Source organism: Triturus cristatus, chromosome 4_1 (assembly GCF_964204655.1).
Source record: "Triturus cristatus chromosome 4_1, aTriCri1.1, whole genome shotgun sequence".
NCBI lineage: Eukaryota > Metazoa > Chordata > Amphibia > Caudata > Salamandridae > Triturus > Triturus cristatus.
In genome coordinates this window covers 1266513410-1266539227 of record NC_140585.1, presented here as the reverse complement: position 1 = coordinate 1266539227, position 25818 = coordinate 1266513410, and positions in this window count along the sequence as shown.

Here is a 25818-nt window from a genome sequence, read left to right as displayed (position 1 = left end):
ATTAAATATCTGCATGTTATGTCTCCCATTCATATAGAAATAGTCTATAGCAGTACATGATTGCTCTTTATCATCACCATCTACATAGAAATATAAGATGAAGGGAAAAACTTTAGTTTTCTTTCATATTTGTGTCAATAGACCTTTGATTTAAGTCATAAACTATTTGAAGCATACGTTTACAGCTCACACTAGTTCTGATTAGTGCCTACGTTGTTTAAACTAAGTTTGAAGGAAGTGCTGCTTGCACTTAAAAACTTTACTGGTAGCTTAGTGTGCACCATATAATTTCTACCATACTGAATCAGACGTGTCTCCAGGACTACACTATTTCTGTTTTGAACATGAACACATCTACATACAGTTAATCTATGCTGTATATGAAGCGGGACCCTTTATTACCTACTTTGGGCCAGATGTAGGAAGCCAAATAGCAAGCGCAAACGCTGAAATTCGCAGCATTTAGAGAATCGCAAGTTGCGATTCCCTAAATGCTATGCTGGTAGGCATCGCAAATTGCGATTTTACCCTAAGGAATCGCAAAATACCAACAACTTCAAGTTGGTGGTATTTTTGCGATTTCATTTCAAAAAGCACTTTTTTGCTTTTTACAAAGTGCCATGTGGCACACATACATGCCCTTAGGGCATGTATGTGCGCCACATGTGCACACATGCACATTTCAGGGGTGCAACAGGGTGTCCTTTTGGAACCCTTGCAATTGCACCCGCAATTTGCGAGTGCCTCTTGGTGACTCGCAAATTGCGGGCGCAAATCCTATTCATTCCTATGGGCCTCGTGGCCCATAGGATTGAATGGGATGGGATTCCTTGATTGCGAATCTCAATTTGCGATTTGCAATTAAGGAATAATAAGGAATCGCAATTATTTTTGCGATTCCCACCTACATTCAATTTTGCAAGTCCTTAATAGCGATTCGGTAAAAATCACTATTAAGGACTCGCAAAATTGAATTTACCTACATCTGGCCCTTTGTTTTTTAAAATCATCCAGAGCTTTGTAAAGTAATTTGTGGAGCAGTATCTTGGATGATGTCATCAATGAAACTTATGATATATTTAGAGATATCATCAGCAATGTTATCAATTATGTCATTTAGCATATTAAGAGTGATATAGTATGTAAGGTAATAAGTAAGTCTGGGCGGTGAACTCCACTTCGCTCGCGGAGTTTGCAGAGTTTTCAGCACTCTCTGTTACGCGGAGCCCTCAGAGTTATGAAAAACTCCACTCCTCGTACATCAAGTTGGCGAGCGCCAGCGAGTAAAATCCACCTCCCCGTGAGATTTTTCGTCCTTCGCGAATGTCTTTGTCAAGTTGGTGAGCACAAGTGTGGAAAATAAACCTCATGGGAGATTTCTCAACGTGGGCGGTCGGAATTCTCATTGCGAGTGGACGCTTATGCTCGCGACCTCTCCCGTTGAGAAACTACCCGTTCGCGTTGAGAAAGCTGGCACTCGGCCCCCAGGGAAACTACACATATATAAAAAAAGTGATCACTATATATAGACTATCTCTCTCTCTATATATATATATATATATATATATATATATATATATATATATATATATAGTCACTCCAAATACGCTGGGCACTCGTTGACAAACGCGTTTCGGCTCCCTGGCCTTTCTCAATGTCAGCGCCACATTTCAAATCCATTAATTAAATACCCTTGCGATGCGTGATTCCACAAGACATAATCAACATGAACATAGGACTTCTCACTGCATATCAACCTAGTTAATCAAATAAGGCTGTGGCCATTTTGAAATGACCAAAGTGTACAGTGTTATCATAGTATCATCCCATTTTGGATTCTAACCATTTATAAATAAACAATCAGAAATTCCTTTGATGATATTATTGACCTGTTCCTTCAAGAGCGGAATCAAATGACACACCAACCCAACTTATTTGAGCCTCTATGGGCATTAAATTCATGCATTCAAAAAATCATGGTGAACATTAGCCTATACCTGGGACATGCTCCCCAAATACAGCAGAATCATGGTTCTCTCAGCCTCTTAGCTGCAGCGAGTATGCGGTGGGGTAGCGAGCCCCTCAACATTCCAAAAGTCTACTTTCTAATCAAATCACACATCTGTGCGAGGAAATAAAAGACAAGCCATTACTCCAATGCGGTCATTAGCGTGATAGTTAATGATTCACCATCAAGGTAGCAAACAGCCTGACGCATTATGGACCAACAGGCTCCATGTTCATGGGTTCAAGTTATGTTCACGTTCACATTTCCATTCCACAATAGTTTTAGGCCCTGCCCTGTTGTATGCACTTGAACCACCATCACCAGTGAGGTAGAATTTTTATCAGGAGACCTAGGGGAACACTGGGTGTTAGGAAATGTGTGCCGAACCAGTGATTCCACAACTTTCCCCCACAGAAATATTGGGAAAAGGTGACTTTTTTGCGAAATTGGAGGTTTGCAGAGGATTCTGGGTAAGAAAACATTAGAGGATCCATGCAAGCCACACCTTCCTGTACTCCCCCGGGTGTCTAATTTTCAGAAATGTCTGGATTTAGTAGATTTCCCTAGATGGCCGCCGAGTCTGGGACCAGAAACGCAGGTCCCCCCTTGCAAAAGATGGTTGTTTTGTGATAGCTAATTTTGATGTTTCCACAATACATTTTGGGCCCTTCCATGTCTCCAGCACCAGGCAATGAGGGGCAAATGTGTTTTTTTAGTCAAAGTTTGAGGTTTGCAAGAGATTCTGGGTAAAAAAAAAATATAGTGACAACCATGCAAGTCAGACCACCCTGGATTCTCCTAGGTGTTTCGTTTTCAAAAATGTACTCCTTGGCTACGTTTCTCCAAGTGCAGGCTGAACTAGGGTCCAAAATGTTGAGCTACCCACATTGGAAAAAAAGGCTCAGTTTTCAGTGCAAAAATGTGATGCATCCATGTTGCTTTTTGGCCCATTTCCTGTTGCGGGCACTAGACCATCCCCACACAAGTGAGGTACCCTTTTTATTGGAAGACTTAGGGGGAATGCTGGGTGGAAGGAAGTTTGTGGCTCCCCACAGATTCCAGAACTTTTCATCGCAGAAATGTGAGGAAAATGTGTTTTTTAGTCAAAGTTTGAGGTTTGCAAGGGAGTCTGGGTTAAAAAGTGTGGTGTGAGCCCCCTAGGTGTGTAGGTTTAAAAAATGTACAGGTTGTCTTGGTTTCCTTAGGTGGCGACTGAGCAAGGGTTCAAAATCTAGAGCTACCCATATTGGTAAAAAGGGCTATGTGTCAATATTGTGCTTTGGGACGTTTCCTATCGCGGGCTCTAGGTCTCCCCACACAAGAGGTACCATTTTTGTCAAAAGACTTGTGGGAGCATAGAGTAGTAGAACATTTGTTACTACCAATTGGATTTTGCTGCATTTGTGCCTTTCAAATGTAAACCAGTGTATAAAAAAGATGACATTTAGTAAAATACCCTCTAAATCATACACTAGTACGGGTACCCACAAATTCAGAGATGTAGAAATAACCACTGCTTCTAAACTCCATATCTTGTGCCTATTTCAGAAATACATAGGTTTCCTAGATACCCATTTTTCACTCTGCCTATTTCGCTATATCAGTTGGTCTATACTCTGTACTCAATGAAAAACCATTGTACGCTGCAGCTCATTTGCTGGCTCTGGGAACGTTGGGTTCTTGGAAAGCCTATATATCCCCCACAACCAGAAGGATCTAGAGGATGTAATGGTATATAGCTTTTGTAAACAGGCCATTGTGACAAAATGTTACAAATTAAAATTTTGCCACAAACGCCTGTTTTTTCCTACTCATTTTCAATATTTCTTTATTTCAACAGTTATTTTCCTTGGGAAACCTTGAGAGATCTACACATATGATCCCTTGCTAAATTTGGAATTGTGTCTACTTTTCAGAAATATATAGCTTTCCTGGATCCCCCATGGTTTTCACACTGGTTTACACCACAAACTGAAAATAAGTTGAGAGCACAAAAATAGGGAAAATAGGCCACCTCTTAGAAAAATGCCCAAATTGTGGTACAAAATTAGGTTTTTTGATTCAGCTCTGCATGATCTTAAAAGCTGTGAAGATGATGACTTTAGGAAAGCAAACCGTTCTTGGGTGTCATTTTTAGGGGAAAAACAGACACTTGTACCTGGATCACTTTTTCCCTATTTTTCCTAAAAAACAAACAAAATATTGCTATATTTTTCCTATTTTCTCGGTCAACTCCAGGGGAACCCACAAATCCTGGCTACCCTTAGAATCTCCAGGATATTGGAAAAAAGGACGCAAACTTGCTGTGGTTGCCTTATATGGAAAAAAGTGATAGAGCCTTAAGTGCGAATTACCCCAAGTAGCCAAAAAAGGGCTGAGCATCAGGGTGGGGTTTTTACAGCAGCTAAGCGGTTAACTTTCGGAGAGGGGACTAAGTCCTGAGTCTTGTAATGACTGCCAGCAACATTTTTTTATGTTGCTAGCAGCCACTCAGAGCACTCGCTTCCGCAGGAGTCTGGTTCCCGTGGGAGCTAGATGGCCCAAAAGAAAAAGCTCCATGGGCCAACCAGAATGCTCTATTTCTATACTGGCACTCCGAGTCTCGAGACCCTGCAGATATACAATTATTTTGTCCCTTAATCTCTCAAAAACTACAGAACAGAGTTACACCCAATAACAAAAAGCACATTTGCGGATCAAGATCTATAAAGTGACAAAATGTATTAGGCTGACACTGAACATGGCTTTGACAAAAGACCCAGCAGGTCGAAAGGCGTCAGCCTAATACATTTTGGAGTGCGGGTGTCTTCTTGCGCGGTAACACAAGCATCTTCATTATTTACATATGGGTCCTGGGCCCGTTTTGCCCGGCACCAACCACGTGAGGTGGAAGAAGTCGGGAGAACTGCAGGAAGCAGCAGGGAAGATTATATATCTGCTCCGTTGATCTGCCTATTGGCTTCCGTACTCTCCAGCGGGTGCTCTGGTCACGCGAGGACAGTCTTGCTTGAATATATTGCGCCTGATTCCAAAAAAGAAAGACCAGCACTCGCACTGGGGGTAAAACTTAGTCTGGATTTATTTGTACAGTTGTTACAGACAAATGTGTTGGGCATTAAGCCTTCATCGGTGTCAGCGGGCGCCATACTAACTCAGTGCTGCATGCAAGAAGCAGCCACCTGCCAAATGTCATTAAGAGTATCCCCTATGGGGAGCTGTTACGAATTAGGAGAAACAGCTCGAGAGAAAGCGATTTCCAATAAGCAGCAAAAGTGTCCAAAGGTTTAAAGTGAGAGGGTATCCACAAAATGTCCTAAAAAGTGCGCAGAAGAAAGTTGAGGAAAAGGACAGGGCGGAACTGTTACAGGAAGAACAGAGAAAAGATAAAGATGAGGTGACCAATAAATTTAGAATGATTACAAGTGACTCCAATGCTGCAAGCAAGGTGTAATCCTGGAAAGTCCTTGGGGTTGTTTTGATGCTCGAATGGGTCCACCTCTCAATAGCTTCAAGTCTGACAGATGTAAAATCACACGCTATTGAAGTGATTAAGTGGAGGAAGGTAAGGAAGGGATTAGCAGGGAGGGAGATCTGCAATAAACAACGCACAATTACTGAGATGTAAATGTCAGAGGTACTTTCTCTGCTCACAGTTAACCTTTCCCTCCATTCTAGAGTACAAGAACCCTATCTGTAAATAAATATAACGGTAAGAAAAAATGGGTTGGTTCTTCACAGCGGTATTAGTAATGTGGTGATATGTAGAACTCTTTCTTTGTCATGCCAAGAATCACAGGGGTGGTGTTAGCGAGTCCTCTAGCATTCCCACACTTTTTTCCTGTTAATAGGCATAACCAAATAGCAAGAAAGAAAGGAGTGCAGATAACAACCAAGCTATTATTCCTATAGCTTTTTAATGATGCATATAGTTCCACAAAACAACCCGTCATAAGGTTCGAATCAAATTAGGAGCACAGTCAAATAATACCAACTGATACTATCAGTAATTTAAGAGAAGCATTAAGCCCTTTAACCACAATGTCAGACGATAAGGATCAACGGAGTTAGCTTCACTCCAAAATGCGAGTAGCAACAAAGTCTGGAGGAAAGCACACATTTAATACTTCGGATTGGTCCCTGGAAGCTACCCTCCTCATGAGTCTAGAAGTCTGACTCGCCAACAGAGAGAAACCACTCAAAAACAGTTCCTCCCCTCCTCTGCAAAGTCTCATCCAAGACTAGCCAACAGAGGAGAGTACGAGATGCCTGAACAACTCTCCCCTCCTGCAAGGGCCACGTCAAGATCTGCAAACAGAAGGGAGAGCACTGCAAACAGCACAACATGACACCTGTACACCAAGTGGCCCACAGAGTACTCTCAAGCCCCAGGTAATGAAACAAGGGAAAACGCGATGTCACTGACACCCTTCTCGAACCAGCTCACCAGGAATGCGCCGAAAGACCAACAGAATAATCAGCAACGCGCACTGCCCCGGAAGTAGAATTAGAGGAATTGCAGTCCGCGTGATGACGCATACGTGTCTCCACCCGCACTGACTCATGGGAAGTGTAGTTCGAACACTCCCGATGTCAGAGTTCTGACACAAGATAAGAATGATTTTGCAAAGGAATTGGAGAATGTTGAAGTCAGAGGGAGTGATAGGACGAGATCTTCCAACACACCATAAGATTACATTTAGGAAGCCCCGATCAATAAAAGATCATATAGTAGAAAGCCACCTACTGACTTTTAAACCAAAGTCAAATTGACAGTTTCTCTCTGGCTTCTTCCCATGTGGAAGATGTAAAGCCTGTGTTAATAGCAAAAAAGTAAGCTCATATAAAATCAATGGCCTGACCAAAGAGAAGAAAATAATACAATTCATGAACTGTAATACCACACATGTAGTCTACAGCCTTATCTGCCCATGTGGATTACAGTACGTGTACAGTACTAGTCACCCTGTAAAGGTACTCATTTTGGAGAACCAAAAGGCCATAAGTAATAAGGACACTAATTATCCGGTGGCACGTCATTTTGCAAGTTGGCACAATAGCAATAGGGCCCTGCTTCAATACTTTTGTTTAGATCATGTACCAAGAGATATCCGAGGTGGTGATAGGGAGAAGAAATTAAGGCGATTAGAATCGTGTTACAAAATAGATATGCAGACAAAATCACCAGAGGGCCTCAATAGTGGAGAGGAATTAGCAATTCATCTGTGAAGAGTGGAAGTGTAACCAAATGTAATACAATATGTGCTTGGAAGAGGATCTCAGCGCAGCATAGAACACCCTATAAACCCATCTAGGGCGCAAATATGGGATAAATAAGAAAAATGCAACATGTGATATATCGTGCAAATGTAAGGTAATGATGAAATTGCATGTTTTAATATGACGCTTGCATTAACGCTTGAAGATTATTGGTTGTTTATACTGTCAATGAAATTGAGTTGACACAATGGATGTCAGCCCATCCAGGGTAAATTATGATAATAATTTTCAGACGTTTAATATATAAGCAACATGCAGATAATTGTATAAAGCAGAGCGTAAATATGCGAAGTATTGGTCTAATGATGAAATTGCACATTCCAATATGGCGCCTGTAGTAACACTTGCAGATCTGTGTCCATCTATACTGGTGATGTAATGGTATTGACATAAATGACACTGTTAGTATGGCGACCGCTGACACTGACAAAGGCTTAACGCCGAAACGAGTTTGTCTGTAACAACTGTGCAAATAAATCCAGACTAGGATTTACCCCCCAACGCGAGGGCTGGTCTTTTCTTTTTGGGATCAGGAGCGATATATATATATATATATATATATTCAAAAACAATGGTGCCTGCTAGAGAAGCACTCGAACAAAGATGAAGGTCACCAGCCTTTATTCGTAGGTATGGACAAGGTTCAAAACGCCAGTCAATTGTAGCAGCCTTGCGTCGAGCCTGACGCGTTTCGAGACATTCTCTTCATCTGAGGCAAATGACGAAAGGTACGTGCTGCGGTGGTCACTCATCCCCTCTGTTGTAGCATAACATACCACGCCCCTGTTGGGGCTCCTCCCATCAATGTGGTGTTTTCAGCCTTCTGGGAGTTGTAGTGACCGAATATCCACCTTAATATGGCGCACTTATAACTGCAAATCAAAGCTCCTCATGAGCCCCAGCGCCGAACCAGTCCTCATCCTACAACTTTGCTCCACATCAGGATCAGTGTATCTAGTCCTTGTGGCCCCCCTGTGATCACGGGGTGGTGCTCAACTCGGCGGCCAGGTCGCTACAACAGAGGGGATGAGTGACCACCGCAGCACGTACCTTTCGTCATTTGCCTCAGATGAAGAGAATGTCTCGAAACGCATCAGGCTCGACGCAAGGCTGCTACAATTGACTGGCGTTTTGAACAGGGGCGGCTGGTGACATTTTAAAGTGGTGGGGCGTAAAATGATTGGTATACTTCACCGTTGTGAGCGAGCGTAGGGAGCGAGCCCGAACCCCTATAAGGAGGGTTCGGGGGGGGTTCTCCCCCCGAGAAAATTTTGAAAAAAGAGAAGAGAAATGGTGCATTTTCAAGCAAATTTGAGAAAGCAGGAAGGTTAATAAAGCAATTGTGAAAGTGCAGTTATAACATTAATAAAGAGATGTCATATAACATAGGTAGCTGCTTATTCAGTGTATAACCACAGAGCTTCATAACAGACTTCGAGATACAATGCATTTCTGAGTACCTCACTCACAGATGTTTTTTAGTTAACAAACTAAACTGGTTGCAAAGTAGCAGCATTCAACATGGTTTACTTTTTGTAAATGAAATCAGCACGTCTCTCTCTAAGAGCAGCAAACTTTTCAATAACTTTAGTGTTAAAGTCCGGGATTTTCTGAACTAGCTTGCTCTCTACAGAGAGCATTGCCAAAGCATTGAGTCTTTCCTCAAGCATGGTGTTTCTCAGGAATGTCTTAATCCTCTTTAAGGCTGAAAAACATCGTTCTGCCTCGACTGTTGTCATAGGAGTGGTTATGACAATTTTAAGTAAAGCCACTGTCTCTCCAAGTGACTTTTCCATATTAAGTTTATGTATTAAAGCCAGCAAAGACAAGGCACTTGTGGCCTTCCGGTACACAGGCATTCCGTACAGTACAGTCAACTCAGTTCTCAGCTCTTCTTTATTGAGCATAGGATAAGCTCCCACAGCCTCATTCAGAGCACGCTCCGGGAAGGATTCATCATATTTGGCAAACTGTTGACTTTGCAATAATGTGACACTCACCAAATGTTTAGTGAAAGAAAAACGCTCTTGTGCCTGCACAATTACAATGTCACAGATCTCCTTTGCAATTCGGACCATAGTGGTGATGTTTTTCCTGCGGTTTGCGAAAATAGATTTCTCTGGCAGTTTGCTGTCTAAATTGTCAACCCCATCTCTCACTTTGCTTATGCTTTGTACAAACATAGTAGTATATACTTGCACTTTGACAGTATCTATCTCTCGTGCTTGTAACTGATTGTATAACAGGTCGACAGCTACCATTAGATCATGAAATAAATACAGTAAGAACTGAAACTCTCTGTCTTGTAGTGTTCTACCAAAGCCATGGGCTTCAATCTGACTTTTGTAATCAAACTCATCATTGGCTTCTATGGCTTCAAAACATTTCAGAAGGTCCTCTCTATGTTCATAGATTAGGTTGACTGTACGGATGTTAAAGTTCCAACGAGTTGAGGATCCCCTTGGAACGCTTTTGTCTACAATGTCATGAAGTGCTTCTGTTCTTTTGGGGGAACGAGAGAAGAATGCTGCCATGCCTCCTATATCCTGAAAGAAAATTCGTGTCTCGGTGATCTTTGATACTGCCTGTTGCATAATAAGATTAAGTTGGTGAGCGTAACAGTGCACATAATGAGCATTAGGGTACACATCTCGAATTCTCTTCTGAACTCCACTAAGGCTTCCACTCATTACGGACGCACCATCATAGCTTTGCGCAATAAGTTTTTTTTTTGAGGCAGCTCTGGAAAAATTAAGCTCAGTTGACGCAGTATAGCTGCAGTAATGGTTTCTGCACTAGAGTCTCTTAAATGTGTGAAACCATAGAACCTCTCCACAACTTGTCTGTCATTGTCAATGTATCGAAACACTAATACGGACTGTGTTTTAGTGGCCACATCAGTGGTGTCATCAGCCTGAATAGCCACAAAGTCTGTGTTTTGCAATTCTTGCACAATATGGCTTCTCATAATTTCGAGCATACACTCAAGAAGTTCATTTTGTATTGTTTTAGAGGTGCCCTTAAAGACTGTAGCACATGCTAAATGTGCTTCCATATCCTTGTCTATGCTTGCTATTAAATCCACAAGGCCTTTGAATATTCCAGGATTTGGGGAACCTTCCGATTCATCATGGCCTCGCAATGCCAGTTCAAAAGCACCACCGAAACGAATGCAATCAATTATTTTGGATAGAATCTGTCTGTTCCTATCAACTGCTTCATTGTGTTTCTGTATTGCTTTGCGGTATGCATCACTTATCTGCTGCTCAATCGGAGCATCTTCCCCCAACATTCCCAGTCTAGTCAGGTTTTCCATATGCTTTCTTGTGCGTGAATGCTTCTTTATTTTTTCAGACAAATGCTTCAAGTCTGTTACTCCTTGATTTGTCCAAGAAAACTCACCACCAAACAGCAAGCAGGGGAAGCAGAACATAGAATTTCTTAAAGGGCACCCTGTAAGCCAATCAGCTTTTGTGTACCAGGCGTTTGAGAATGTACGTGTGGACATTTTTCCTCTGTCCTGGGAAGTTTGCTGTAGTTTTAGGTCAGGCCGATGAGGTCCCAATTGCTTTAAATCTATTTTCTCTTGAAGTGGCCGTGCCTGGAATGACCTTGTAATCAGCTCTTGTACTGTATTCATGATGCCGATGCTGGCCTTACCAATATATATTAAAGAAACCTGCCAATAATCAAAGTACAACATATAAGGTGCGGTGCAATAATACCAAATTGCAGTATAAATACATATATCTTGTGCAGTATCGCAATAAATCTCCAACAGCTCCCCTTTGCACAACATGACTGCTAAAAATACAGCCTTACTGTCTGCTGCCTCTGTGTGCCATAGTGGTTGCTGAAGGCACTGAAACAGACACTGCTTGAGGGCCTTGAACAAGGCAAGGGATAGATAGTGCTGTTAACAACCGTTATTGCCCAAATCACAGGGCTAAGGCTGTTAGTAAATTCCATCCACTGAGGGTACAATGTTCAGAATGTGTGCCTACCCCAACCACCATGTACAGTGACCACACACATACCTCTAACTCCAATCTAAAAAAAAAATAGCATCAGTTTCCTTACCTTTAACTCTGGTGTTTGCTGGGTCGTAGCCGGGGTGAAAGAGCAGCAAAGGAGGTCTTGTTCTTCGCCGGAAATATGACCAAAAATTTGGTAAGGGTTGTCAAGCTTTAGAAGGTGCTGAAAATAAAAATAACGTGCTGTAACTAGACAAGCATTGCTTTTAAAATACAAGTAATCCCAATGAATTTTACCAGCGTCAGTTCTTCAAGTTAACATAAAATAACTACAGTGTTCTTAAAATATTTATTTTGTTTGATGTTCGGGGAAACCAGACTTTTTTTAGTCTGCTACGTTAAAATTATCCATTGGAACCTGCTTACATTTAAATGTAATAATGCTATGATTTTTAGCTTTCAGTATCTTTATGGAATATAAAAGATCAAAATTTTAAATTCAAACGCTTCTACTAAAGACAAGTTTCGAAGCGTTATCTCAGCACAACTCTTGCATCCCCCTCTTTCTCTGCCTGCCATTGCGCTCCATGCTTCTGAAAGGTGATAAAAAAACACGTGAATTTGTGTTTCAAATGTCCGATCCTGCTGCAGCACACTTACAAAGCCTACACATGACAGTAACCCGATTCAAGGCCCCATTCTCCCGATTTTATTTTTTACAATCTCCCACTTTGCTCTTCTGAAATGTTGGCATGTACGTTTCAATCAAATGTCCGATCCTGCAGCAGGTTTTATGACCAACAGCAGAGTAAAAATCTTACAGTCAGCAGAAAAGGACAAAAAAAAAAAGTTTCATAAACTTAGCAAAGCACAATACAGAATAAAACTTCACCACATCCAACACCACAGCCGAGCCACCCCCATCCATTGAGCACTGAAGTCTGCGCTGCTGATACTTACACTTGGGCTTCACACTGGGCCTTGGCTAAAGTTATTTCTAGATTGGACCACAGAAATGATGCGACTCTGTCGCTTTTAACAGACTTGACACACTCTCAAACACTTAATGCATCATTTTCTGCAGTTCTAAAGGCTCACGTTAATTTTATTTTTTGCATATTTATATAGCGCGAACTCGACCCGAAGGTATTGGAGCGCTTTACATAATTAGCACCTATTTACATTGCACATTCAGGCAGCCTGCAGCATGGGGAGATTAAGTGATTTGCCCAGAATCACAGGATGTGGACTCGACCCCGAGGTTTCCAGCACCAAAGTCGGCAGTCTAGTTGACGGACCACATCCTCTCCCAACTGAAGAAAGTGCCACCTTTTACAGGGGATGACTGTGGGGAGTGGATTCAGGCAATATTTGCTTGGATGAAGTCTGTGAATGACTGCAAGAAATAAATGCGCGTGGTGAAAGCAGACACCGAGTCCAAGGAGGAATAACAGCGATATGACTGTAGGGAATGAATTCATTGATGACTGCAAAGAGGGAACACAGGAAGTGATTGCGTCGAATGGATGCTTAGAGGTAATTCAGGCGACAGCTGCAGGGAACGAAGGGTGGGAATGAGTGCAAGGAATAAATACAGATGGTGACTAAAAGGGGCGAATTCGGCGGATGGCTGCAGGGAAGGACTGCAAAGAATAAATATAGTGAGTGACAGCAAAGGCAGAGGTCGAGGAATGACTAGAGGGAATTAATGCATGTGATAGCTGTAGGGAAGGTAGAGGGGTGACTGCAGGGAATAAATGAAGTGACTGCAAGGAATCATTGCCAGAAGCGGCCTTTCACGGAATACATTCGTGTGGTGGATGCCTCGTGCAGTGACTGGCTAAAGGGGCCGGCTGCGCGGGGAGGGACAGGTGTTGTGCCTGGAAAGTCGGCCCCGGCTCCTGAAAGGAACTCGGAGAGCAGGGCGCCCCCCTAACGCTCAGACCCAGCCCAGGCGCGTCACTGCCGGCAGAGCTGCGCCCCTGCTCCGGGGGCTCAGAAGTGACCACTCTGTGGAAGACGGAACTAGAAATGGAGCCTGAGGCTTTTTTGTTTTTTAACAGAGGATTACGCGCGGTTCCAACCCACAGGAGCGCTTAGAAGTGGCCTTAATGGCAGGGGATGAGCGCAGTTTAATATGTGAGTGTGTGTGTGTGGTGTGGGGGAAGGGGGTAGCCAGGCACCACCCCCGTATTTAGACATGCCTGCCCCCAGGGATTGCCAGGTTTTATTTGCATTAGAACGACAGTACTCACCAATGGACAAGTCAAGTCAGGGCAGTCAGTGTAGTACACTACACAAGAAAATTGTCACCACCACGACGAGTCAGTCGGAGTGACTGAGTCAACACACACCGACAGAGTCACATGACGGGTCCTCTCCTGTACGCACCGCCGCCACGAGGTGTGTACGCAGAGACAGACAGTGTGGCAGTGGCACCACCACGTGCGTGATGACGCGACAGAATTGCATAGAGTGCGCAGCGCACCTCATGGCCAATCACTGTCACTGTGTTCAGACTAAGCCACAGTGATTGGCCATAGTTGCGCGGCACCCAATGCAGTTACTCCTAGGCTGCCTCAGGCTCTCTCAGCCTATCCAGAGACGCTGCATTAGCAGCACCTGCCCTGGATTGGCGAAAGAGCGCGGATAGGGCTCGCCCGGATACCGAGAGACGGGGCTGCTGCAGAGGCAACCCTCAGCCTCTCGGCCCCCTCCTCTCACTTTAGTAGTACACATGGGCCATGGCTACAGTGCGGCGAATGCGCATGCTCATGCTTGTTGTGAGACAAACTCGACCATGCGCAGATAAATTGCGAGCCGCTGCCGCTGTCAACTCACTGTGCACAGCCTGTCACTCACTGTCAGTGCTCGCCCCCCGGCCCCACCCCCTTCATTGTCCGACGCTCGCGGCTCGCATTGCCTCGCAATATAATTCATTCATGATTGATTGCATTGCTGGTCTCAGTCTGCGTGCGTGCGTTCGCGGTAAGTGGGGCTCCGCCCCTGCGCCCCAATGGACGCACCGACGCTGGTTTTGAACCTTGTCTATACCTACGAATAAAGGCTGGTGACCTTCATCTTTGTTCGAGTGCTTCTCTAGCAGGCACCATTGTTTTTGAGAATATATATATATATATATATATATATATATATATATATTTTCAATGAAAAGCCATATGTTTCAGGGACGTTATAGTTAGAAATTAGCATTAAAAAACCATTGAAATTCACTAAAAAGAACATAGGTTTCAGGGACGTTATAGTTAGAAATTAGCATTTAAAAAACCATAGAAATCATTGAAAAAAAACATAGGTTTCAGGGACGTTATAGTTAGAAATTAGCATTTAAAAAACCATAGAAATTCACTGAAAAAAACATAGGCTTCAGGGACGTTATAGTTGGATATTTCACTCGTACAAAACCAGAGAAATTCGGCAGTTATAGTTAGTTGAGCTAACTATAACTCGCGCCCCCGGAATGCACTGCTGATGACGTCACATATTACATCATTCATGACATGGTCAGTGACGTCACTGATGACATCACTGATGACACCATCCAGTGACTGTGTGTTTCTGTAAAGTTTAAATATGTTTTATAAATATATATGCAAATGTGTATTGAAGTATGAGTGGGTGTTTGAGTGTCTGAATATATGAGTTAGTAGGTGCGTGACTGTATAAGTAAGTGATTAAACATGTCTGACTGAATGCATGGGTTAGTGACTAAACTGTGTAAATGTCTGTATCAGTCTGTCAGTTGGTGTGTAAGCGGCTGCATGGATTGGTGAGTAGCTACATGAGTGTCTATATGGGAAATTGATTGGTTGTCAGAGTATCTGTATGGGTGCCTTACTGTCTGTGTGGGTGGGTGGGGGTGGGTGACTGTGCATAGATGTGTGAGTGGGTGATTTACTGGGTGTATGGGTTTAAGAGGTCATCTGTGAAGGGTTGTAAGGGTGGGTGAGTGTGTGTATGGGTGTGTTGGTGGGTGAATGGATGTCTCAGTGGTACATGTGTGAGTAACTGCATATGTAAAAGGCAGTATATGTGAGTGCTGGAGTACATAAATGACTATATGTGAGAGTGAGTGTTGTGAGAGTGGCTGTATGGATGATTCTGTGCTTGTATCATTGATTGTATAACAGAGTAAGTATGTGTTATTATCTGTAGGAGAGTAGGATCTGCACTCACGTTGCCCCCATTTTTTTCTGATGTTAACACTGGTTTCTGGCTATAGTCTGACTGGGACCCTGCTAATCAGGGCCCCAGCCTCTCTGTTCTCTCTAAACAACTTGGAGTGCATATTAGATGCACTAGTGATTGGATACTGTGGTACCTTATGAGCCCCTAGTATATGGTACCTTAGGTACCAAGGGCATAGGTACTTCACAGGCCTACCAGGGGCTGAAGCCGTGTTATGCCACCCCTGGGAAGCAGACTAAATCTGACACCACAGACCTGCTACTGCAGCCTGGGTGAGGTAGTGTTAGCACTCCTCACTGAGATATAGGTTCCCTATATCTCTCCTTACACACACATATAAACCTATCAGTCACCCCTAAGGTAGGCCCTATCAATCCTGAGGGCAGGGTGCTTGGCTTCCATGTGAGGGGGTGCCTCTGCCTGAGCAGGGCCCCTCTGCAGCTCTCAGAGTCCATTTTCTGTGGCTGTTTGTGGATGCGGTTAAACCATATACTCTTAAGTGCATTATAACCTTGCGGTAAATGCTAACTCTGGGATGGCTGCATCAAAACATGTCGTGTATGGTGTAAAACGCTTTGGAATCATACCCCCACACCAGTAACTGGTGCGGGAGTATGATCCTACCCTTCTAGAGGGATAGACATGTACCCACTGTGGAACCACTGTAGAATCCTGAAGAGCCCTGGCATAACTAAATGGATTACAATCAGTGAGGGGGGGAGCTAGAAGAAGCTGTAATCCATTCAGCTTCCTGTCAATAACTCATAATCAATAGAGAATGGCTCACTTGTACCTGCAACCAGGGTCCAGATCGTTCTGTCCATCAGTACTCAAGTTTGGTCCTAAGAGAACCCTCAATCACGTAAAATAGGTCGCAGGGCGGTTTATCTTGATTCTCCGCCTTTCTTTTAATACGTGTTTGCATTATCATTGTTTTTTTTTTTTAATGCTTCCTCCACCCGGAGGGAACCACTGGATTTTACAGTAGTGATCAGAGATTGGTAGTGCAAAAGTGCTTTGGTGAAAAGTGATGCTAAAAATATCTTTCTCATACTACCTTAGAAGTAATACTTTTATTCTATCCGGTGTATGAGAAGACTCTTATAAAAGTGAAAAATCGTGCAGATGGGTCTAATTATGTAACCACTGCACTGTTTGTGTCCAGATCTAAGGTCGACATGTTTCAGCCCTAAGGATGCCCCTAGAGGGTCGATGGGCTTTCTTCAGGACCTACAAGTTGTGAGAACAGGTAATGTCCGGTTCAAAAAGGATTCAGAGTAGATACTCTGCAATATAAGGTCAATAGTACCTAAAGGTTGGTGATACCTTTTAGCATGAATCGGGTCCCCGGGGATCAGCGCCAGCAGAAGTCGTGCTTAGCCCACAGAGGAGGCTTCGCGCTCACGGCAGCCCCGCAGAAGCCCGAATCGGGACTGCTAAAAGGTATCACCAATCCAGTGGTTCCCTCCGGGTGGAGGAAGCATTCAAAAAGAGACCCAATGATAATGCTGACACGTATTAAAAGAAAGGTGGAGAATCAAGATAAACCGCCCTGCGACCTATTTTACGTGATTGAGGGTTCTCTTAGTACCAAACTTGAGTACTGACGGACAGAACGATGTGGACCCTGGTTGCAGGTACAAGTGATCCATTCCCTATTGATTATGAATCACAAAATGGATGCCACCAGTCACAGACACTGGGCTGCCCTCCTGCTGCTGACCGAAACTCGCTGTGGAGGAGGCCCAACAATAGGCATCCTGTCACAGGGAGGTGTGGTCACCTCCCAGCCAGGGTTTCGTGTATTGGGCTGGGTGGGTGCACTCCTAGAGTGCTTTGAAGTCCTGCACTGGGGGAGCAGTAGGCTCCTCTGTGCATATGCCAGCTCAAACCGATTCAGGGTCTATCTGCCCCTGCTCTGGCACGAAACTGGACAAAGGGAAGTGGGTTTAGCCACCCACTCCCCTGACCCTCCCATAGGTGGGGTCATAGAGCTAGTCCCTCCCTTCCTTCTAGTATAAGTTAGGAAACCCTTGCCATTGCAAACTAGATATCCCTGGACGACGCTCGGAAGAAGAATCCTGAACCTTCGACGTTCCACTACCTCTGGAAGACTGAAGAATCTCCCTTGGAGTCAAGGAGTGACTCCCCTGCTAGGCAGGCACCAAAACTTTGAATCAACAGTCGCAAACTTTCCCGCTCCCGCCGGAGTCCGAAGTCCCTGCTGCCCCGGAAGTGGATTTCTTGACTTCTCCAAGGCCATCGTGACTCCCCAGCGACGCTGAGGCAAGTGGACCTCACGAGTGACGAGGAACCGCAATACCTGGGTACCGGGCACTATTTTCGAGTGCAACCCCTTCACGACGTTCTATGAACTTGTGCATTGGACAACGTGTGGTCCAAGCCTCCAGCAGGATTTCCTCCGAAGATCAGAGGCCTACCTCGTCCCGAGTGACTGTGGGCTCCTGGTGAGTGAATCCTCCCGAGGCGTCTTCGCGATCCCTTGCAGGCTGGCTTGTGGGTCCCCAGAAGACTTTTCTACAGAACCAAAGGGCTCCCCTAGTTGCTAGAGGCCTGCCCTGACTTACCCTCGCTGGGTGAGTCCCTCAGACCTTGCTGGTCTGCACCGCTGACTTTTTACACTTTCCACAAGACTTGCTGTTGCCAAGGCTTGTTGGCTCCAATCTGGTCGCCGACACCGCAGTAAGCTGCAGACTTCGTAGGACACGCCGAATCCAGCTCCTGGTCGTCGTCGACGCCTCCTGGACCTCGTGGCTGAAGAGTCAAGACACCCATGATCACCTGAAATCCCCCGACGACTGTGGGCATCCATCTTCCTTGCCCCGGGTCACTGCCAAGTGACTTTGAACACTGGCCCCTCTGCTTTCAGGTCTTCCTTCTTCTGAATCCAGCCTTGGATTCCACCGGACACTTCTTCTGTCTTCACAAGCAGCAAGTCTTCTTTGGCTCCCATTGAAAACGACGCCGCGACCCGACACCAAAAGACACCTATACACCCGGCTTCCCTTGGTGAGGTAACTCCAGAACTACGGTGCTCCTGTGTGTGTTGGCTCTAGAACTACTTACCCTGTAAGTGACTTGCTTGTAGACTCTCCCGAAGTATCCTAAAACTTTAAAATTCCAACCGCGACTTGCTCCATTGAAGTCAATTGGGATCCGCGGCTGTGTTCTCACACTGCATGCGTCTCCCGTGGGTCCTTTACTTACCTGCCTTGGGTGGATTAGTGAGGACCCAGCGCTTCTAAAGGCCCTAGGCCTTGTCCCCTCGCAAGTCGATATTCTTAAGTCTCACATTATCTGTATGAATAAGTGAGGTGGTGTGTGTATAACTGTATAGGTGAGTAAATGGGAGTGTGATTGATCCTTTCCATGACTGATTAGGTGTGTGAGTAACTCTATGGATGTATGTTGGTGTATGAGTGTCTGGATAGGTGTATGAGTGCAAATGATTGTTATGTATTGATGAGTGACTGCATGTGTGAGTGACTGTGTGGGTGAATGAGTGGATGTGTGTGTAGACGTAAGAATCAGTAAGTGGGTATGTGGTAACTGGTATTGGTGTGTTTATGGTTTCAAAAATGGTAGTCTGTATTTCAGAGTAGGTGTATCAAAGATTATATTAGAGTGTGAGGAGGTGCATCAGATTATCACGTGGAGATATGTAATAAACTGCCTGACTGATTACAGGAGTGCATAGATAACTGTATAAATAACACTTTATATGAACTTCTATGGAACCACACTTTTATACTGGATCTTCACCCTTCTATCTAAAATTATACGGCATTATTCAACTACACTTTTGTACAGAATAGAAAAAAGAAGCCTAATTAATAAAACCTTATATGATCATCTTTGAAAGCACGCATGTGTGCTACATGTAATATATAATGTACATGTATTCACTGAGACATGTGAATAGATGAATGTAACAGAAAGGCGTGGGTGATTCGACAACTGCAAAGGTACTGTGTAGGTTCTTACATGACTGCATAGGTCCAGCCTGCGTGATTGCATGACTGTAGGGAAACTACATAACTAAACCCTGGGTGATTACATGCCTGCAAGGATGTTATCTGGGGGACTACTGAAGTACTTAGCAAGAGAGTGGGTGATTTTATAGGTTTATGAGTACCGCCTGGATGATTACTGAACTTTCTAAGAAATTGCCTATCTGATTACAGGTGTGCAAGGGTAGCGACAGGATGTTTTTAAAAAGTACATGAGCAATGGCTGAATGATTACACAAGTACAAGAAAAGTGTGTATGTGATTGAAAGAGTACAAGGAGATTAAAGGAATACATGTGTAACACGTCGGCGTTTGCATGACTACAGGGATAATGTCTGTGGATTTACATGATTACATAGCAAGTGACTGGGTGATTTTATAAGTGCATGTGTACTTCTTGGGTGATTGCAATACTACTGAGGTAGAGCCTGAGTAAATAAGAGACTGTGACACCAGTGCCTGGGTGATTTCACAACAGCATGACTACTGGCTGAGTGAGTACATGAGTAGAAAGTTAGTGCCTCCATGATTCAAGGAATGCAGCAGTAGTGACTGGGGGATTATATAAGTACATGACTTATACTTTACTGATTCCATAAGTGCATAGATAGTGTCTAAATGATTGCATCAGTGCAGCTGTAATGCCTGAGTGATTACAGCACTGCATATGTAGTGCCTGTATCATTCTAAGAGTGCATGACGAGTACTTGGGTGTTTTTATAAGTGCATGAGAGTTGGGCCTAGCCAAATACAAAGCAGCAGACTATTACATGACTCAACTATAAGACTGTCCATATTGATAAAAGCACACATACATATGTCTGTACCTTTTGAAATCATCATCCTATCTAAAAGAAATATGTATACAATATTTCTGAAACATAGCAAACCCTAGAAATTGAGACATGTACTAGATTTGGCTGAGTGATTCCAAAACTTCATGGGTAGCGCTTGGGTGAATCTATGAGTGGAAGGGTAGTCACTAGATAATTGCAGGCGAAGATGGATAGTGACTAGCTAATTTCATGAGTTCCAACATACACATTGACAGCATGGATAAGTGTATAAATAGCAGCTGAAGGGATAGATGAGTCATTGAGTACTGCCTAGGTAAATAGATGAATGTAACAGAAAGGCATGGGTGATTCGACAACTGCAAAGGTACTGTGTAGGTTATTACATGACTGCATAGGTCCAGCCTGCATGATTGCATGACTGTAGGGAAACTACATAACTAATCCCTGGGTGATTACATGCCTGCAAGGCTGTTATCTGGGGGACTACTGAAGTACATAGCAAGAGAGTGGATGATTTTATAAGTTCATGAGTACTGCATGGATGATTACTGAACTTTCTAAGAAACTGTCTGACTGATTACAGGAGTGCATAGATAACTGTATAAATAACACTTTATATGAACTTCTATGAAACCACACTTTTATACTGCATCTTCACTTTTCTATCTAAAATTATGCGGCATCATTCAACTATACTTTTGTACAGAATAGAAAAAAGAAGCCTAATTAATAACACCTTATATGATCATCTTTGAAAGCACACATTTGTGCTACATCTTCACAAATCTATCTAAAATGATGCAGTATCATTCAACTATACCTTTCTACAGACTAGAAAAAAAGAAGCCTAATTAATAGCACCTTATATATGCATCTTTCAAAGCACACATTTGTGCTGCATCTTCACCATTCTATCTAAAATTATGCTGCATCATTCAACTATACCTTTGTACAAACTACGAAAAAGAAGCCTAATTAATAATACCTTATGTGTACATCCTTCAAAGCACAGTTTTGTGCTGCATTTACGCCATTCTACTAGTACTCACACTCTTGACCCTACCACAAAAAAGCAACAACAGCTCTTTCTTATACATCATACACCATATAATGTATAAGACATATGAAAATACATGTACGAGTAGAAACATACACGAGACCCAACTCCATGCACACCTTAATATTTGTCAGAGTCCACCTTCAAACTTAAAGGAACAGCTACAATTATGCGGTATAGTACAAATATACATATCCACACACTAAAACAAACTACCATAATCAGTAATCCATATTCCAATATACACATAATATTATACAAAATCTATTTCAAACAACATTTAACTACATTGCAACAAACTATAAGAAACATCTCTACATTAAACAATATATTTCAAACATCAAAGGCCATGAATATTTTTTCCTTTAATAATAGAGGTAACACATAATACACCTTACACATTTATAACTCACCTTCCAAATTGATTTGTAGTATAAGAAATATCAGAAACTCCGAATGGATTTTCTTATGCACACAATCAATATAACGCACTGCTCTCAGCAAGGCAAAACCAGTAATGGCAAAGTTTCCCTCTCTTTTTCCACACATATATATGTAAGTAACAAACCACATTGCTTCCCAGATTATTTCAAATTCAAATACACATTTCTATTGGTTACACATATCAACACTTACCAACTGACTTCTAAAAGAACCAAAACTGCTTCTAGAATATTTTGGAGCCGAGATTCCACCGTGCAGCAAAGCGATGGAACCGCAAAGCCATACGGGAGTTCAAAAATATATAACACACCACTTCTTAAGATAGCACTGACTAGGAAAATCTCACTATAATAACTTATTACTTTTATATTATTAATAAATTCACATTTTAGTGCCACAGTTAACTTTCAACCCTACCCCCATTCTGCCTAATGCCTGTTTCCATAGTAACACTTCATGGAACACTCAAGTGAACTTGCAGGTCACAAGTTCAGCATATTTTCAAGTTCACCACACAATAGTGCAAATACAAACAGCAGGTGTGGTTGAGTTTCCAAAATATTAGCTTATTGTTGTAAAGGAAGATACAGAGCCCATCTGTACATGTAAGATACTTCTTTATTTGTAGCTCTGTTCCAGTATAGGAGATCAGGATAGCAGGAGAAGATAGATGGTTTAAAGACAGCCCCACCAGGAGCAGACTCCTAACAGCTCAGCCTGAGTTGACTAACTGACACTCTAACACAGAGAGACACTCAGGCATTCTATGATGTCATGGAACATTCTGATAGAGCAGTACAGTGGAGAATAGTAGACAAGTAATTTACTACACATCCTCCTTCCTTAGGGAACAACAGCAGAAATAAAGATAAAGACAAGTAAGATACCGCCGATATATCATTAACAAGAAAGTACAACAATGAGTTGCACAGATCCAAAGGTGTATTACATGAGGTATCAGAAATTTCACTGGCATGAACAGAGATGCAAAAATAAGTGAATACATTAAAATTGCAAATAACATTACTACACGCCCCATCCCCCTCCCTCAGGGAAAAACAAAGCATGGCTTAGATGAAAAAAAAACAATGCAACAGAGAAGGGTGGTCACCCACACAACCTCCCCATAAGCGGGTACACCACAGGGTAGACACCCTGTTAAACAAAGGTGGGTGTAAACACAGACCCTTGAGAGAAAACAAAATCCCCAATAAAAGGTGCAACAGGGGTTAGATTCACTCTAGATAACCGGAAGAGTGCAACCTCAACAAGAAAGATATATCAGAGGGAAAACGCTCTGGAAAGAAACAAAGGTTCCCCTGGTTAGGGTAGAAGGCATGCTGACACTTAAAATCCGTTAGGAGTAACGGAAGAGGTCTAAACCCTGGGGAAAAAAAATACTTCACACTCAAAGTCCTACAAACGTGAAACCCTTGGCCACGAGTTCCATGCAGGTGGACTTCGACTGGAGCATAGTGTCAACATGAAAGGAAGACTCATGGTAACGCTAGGAATTAACCAAACAACCTCCACCGAAAACACAGGGTACTAACCCTTGGAAATAAGAAAACCTCCCCTAGATAGGGTACATCACAGGGTAGACACCCTGGAAAACAACATCACCTTCCCTAAATAGGGTACACCACAGAGTACTAACTCTGGAAAAATAACACAACCTCCCCTAGGTAGGGTACACCAAAGGGTACACACCCCGGAAACAACACATCCTCCATTAGAAATAGAGAACAACACAGGGTAGTAACCCTGAAAAATAACACAACAAAAACTACCACCTCCCCTAACTAGGGTACACCACAGAGTACTAACCCTGGAAAACTGAAAACTAAATTAGAGGCATTGACTACCCCCACAACCTCTCCAAAGAGATGGGTACACCACAAGTTAATCACTTTAGAAAACAACACAGCTTCCCGTAAGTAGGATACACCACAAGGTACACAGAATGAGGGGACAAAGTGCCAAGGGAACAACAGATCTCCCCATGGCAGGGTACACCAAAAGGTATACATCACCCTAAAAAAACCTTTAAAACCTCCCCTGATAAGGGTACACCACGGGGTACACACCTTGGAAAACAAAAACAAAAACCTCCCCTAATAAGGGTACACCCCAGTACACCACAAGGGTACTCACCGTGGAAAAGCACACAACTTCCCCTAAGTAGGGTACACAGAGAGTAAGCAAGTAAACATCACCCTAGAAAACAAACTTGAGTTGAGGCAGAGACCGCCTAGAAACATCTAAGCATAAACCGCCCACTGAAGAGACTATGTTATAAAACTGAGTGCGCCCACAAAAGAAAGTTACAGACCAATACATGAATTATCAGTATTGGCAATATAAAGAAGGAGCTCCGGTGAGCGATCTCTCACCCGAGGTCTCGACGCACAGCTCCATACAGTAGCCAGAATCCAAAGCGAAGCCAAGAGTTTCATTTCATGTTGAACCGATGTGCTTCATCCTTCACTTGCTGCACAGGCCGTTCACCACTGTAAGTCACTAAGCAGGCCCAACAGTAGCTGAACGGAAGACAGAGGCAAACACCTTTTGTTGAAATAACGTTGCTGCAATCACCAGGGAAAACCAGCGCAACGAACATGGTTGTCAGACTGAAGGCTTGCATAAGAATACAGCGTGAGCCAGGACCAAACACGGCGGCACGTTTCTTGACGCTGCGCCGGGTGGCTCATGGCGCGCTGCTGCAGGCGGGCGTCACTGGGCAGCTGAGAGACATGAAGAGAGAGAAGATGTCATTCGGTATCGATGAGAGAAAGACGTCATCATCACCAAGGATTCGTCCTGCCTCCACGCGACGCTAGGAGAACGGTGAGATGCGCATGCTTCGGCTTTGAATTTAAACAATGCGCTGCTGTTAGCCAAGGTGGAGAGTCCACTTTAGGAGATAAATCACCAAAAATAAAGCGCACCCACAGACTGAAAAACACACGGACTCACACAGAAAGGTGCTCCTGATGCAATGAATCACTCAGCCAGTTCTTCTGGCAAAGTTCCTCAAGTCCGTTTAACGCTGTCACTGTCTCCGTCAAAGCACCTCCCCCACATACACAATAAAAGGTGCTCGCTGTGAAGGAAGTCATACAAAGTCCTTCTTTTCCCTAAAATACACCCCCGCTCTCAGCTGATGAGGCCGCTGATCAAATACAATGCCAGACACTGCCGGAAGCAAATTCCACCACCAGGTATATGGGCAATTCACTGAGGATGCAGACATAACTTGTTGTCAGACTGTGACGCTTCCCACGCAGGACCCAGATAGGGCAGTAAAACACAGCAGGGTGCGCAAACCTGTTGTGCCTCTGGGGAGTTTGTTGTTGGAGAGATGACAGCAGGGTCTTTAGTGATAGGATAACAAACGCCCAGGTTGCAGGCACCAAATAGTACAGGACACTGGTGGGGAAAGCAAGAGAACACCGTAGGCTTGTTGGCAGAGAGACTGTTCACTGTTGAAGTCTTACAGGTGACAGCAGGCTCCTCAGTAATGTGAAGACAAACGCCCAGGCTGTCCAGATGGTACAGGACACTGGTGGGGCTGGCCAGGGCATTACCTTTGAGTTTCAATTGGCGTTTTGAAAGTCCTTAATGTCCTTAGTTCCTTGTCTTTTGGTTCCTTGGTTCCTTAGTTGTCCTTACTTCTTAGAAAGTCTTTAGTGTCTTTAGTGCTTTGTCCTTTAGTTCCTTAGATGTCCTTACTGCATACTCCACACGTCAGTTCTTAAGATCGTCGCCAAAATTGTTGTAAAGGAAGATACAGAGTCCATCTGTACATGTAAGATACTTCTTTATTTGTAGCTCGGTTCCAGTATAGGAGATCAGGATAGCAGGAGAAGATAGATGATTTAAAGACAGCCCCACCAGGAGCAGACTCCTAACAGCTCAGCTTGAGTTGACTAACTGACACTCTAACACAGAGAGGCACTCAGGCATTCTATGATGTCATGGAACATTCTGATAGAGCAGTACAGTGGAGAATAGTAGACAA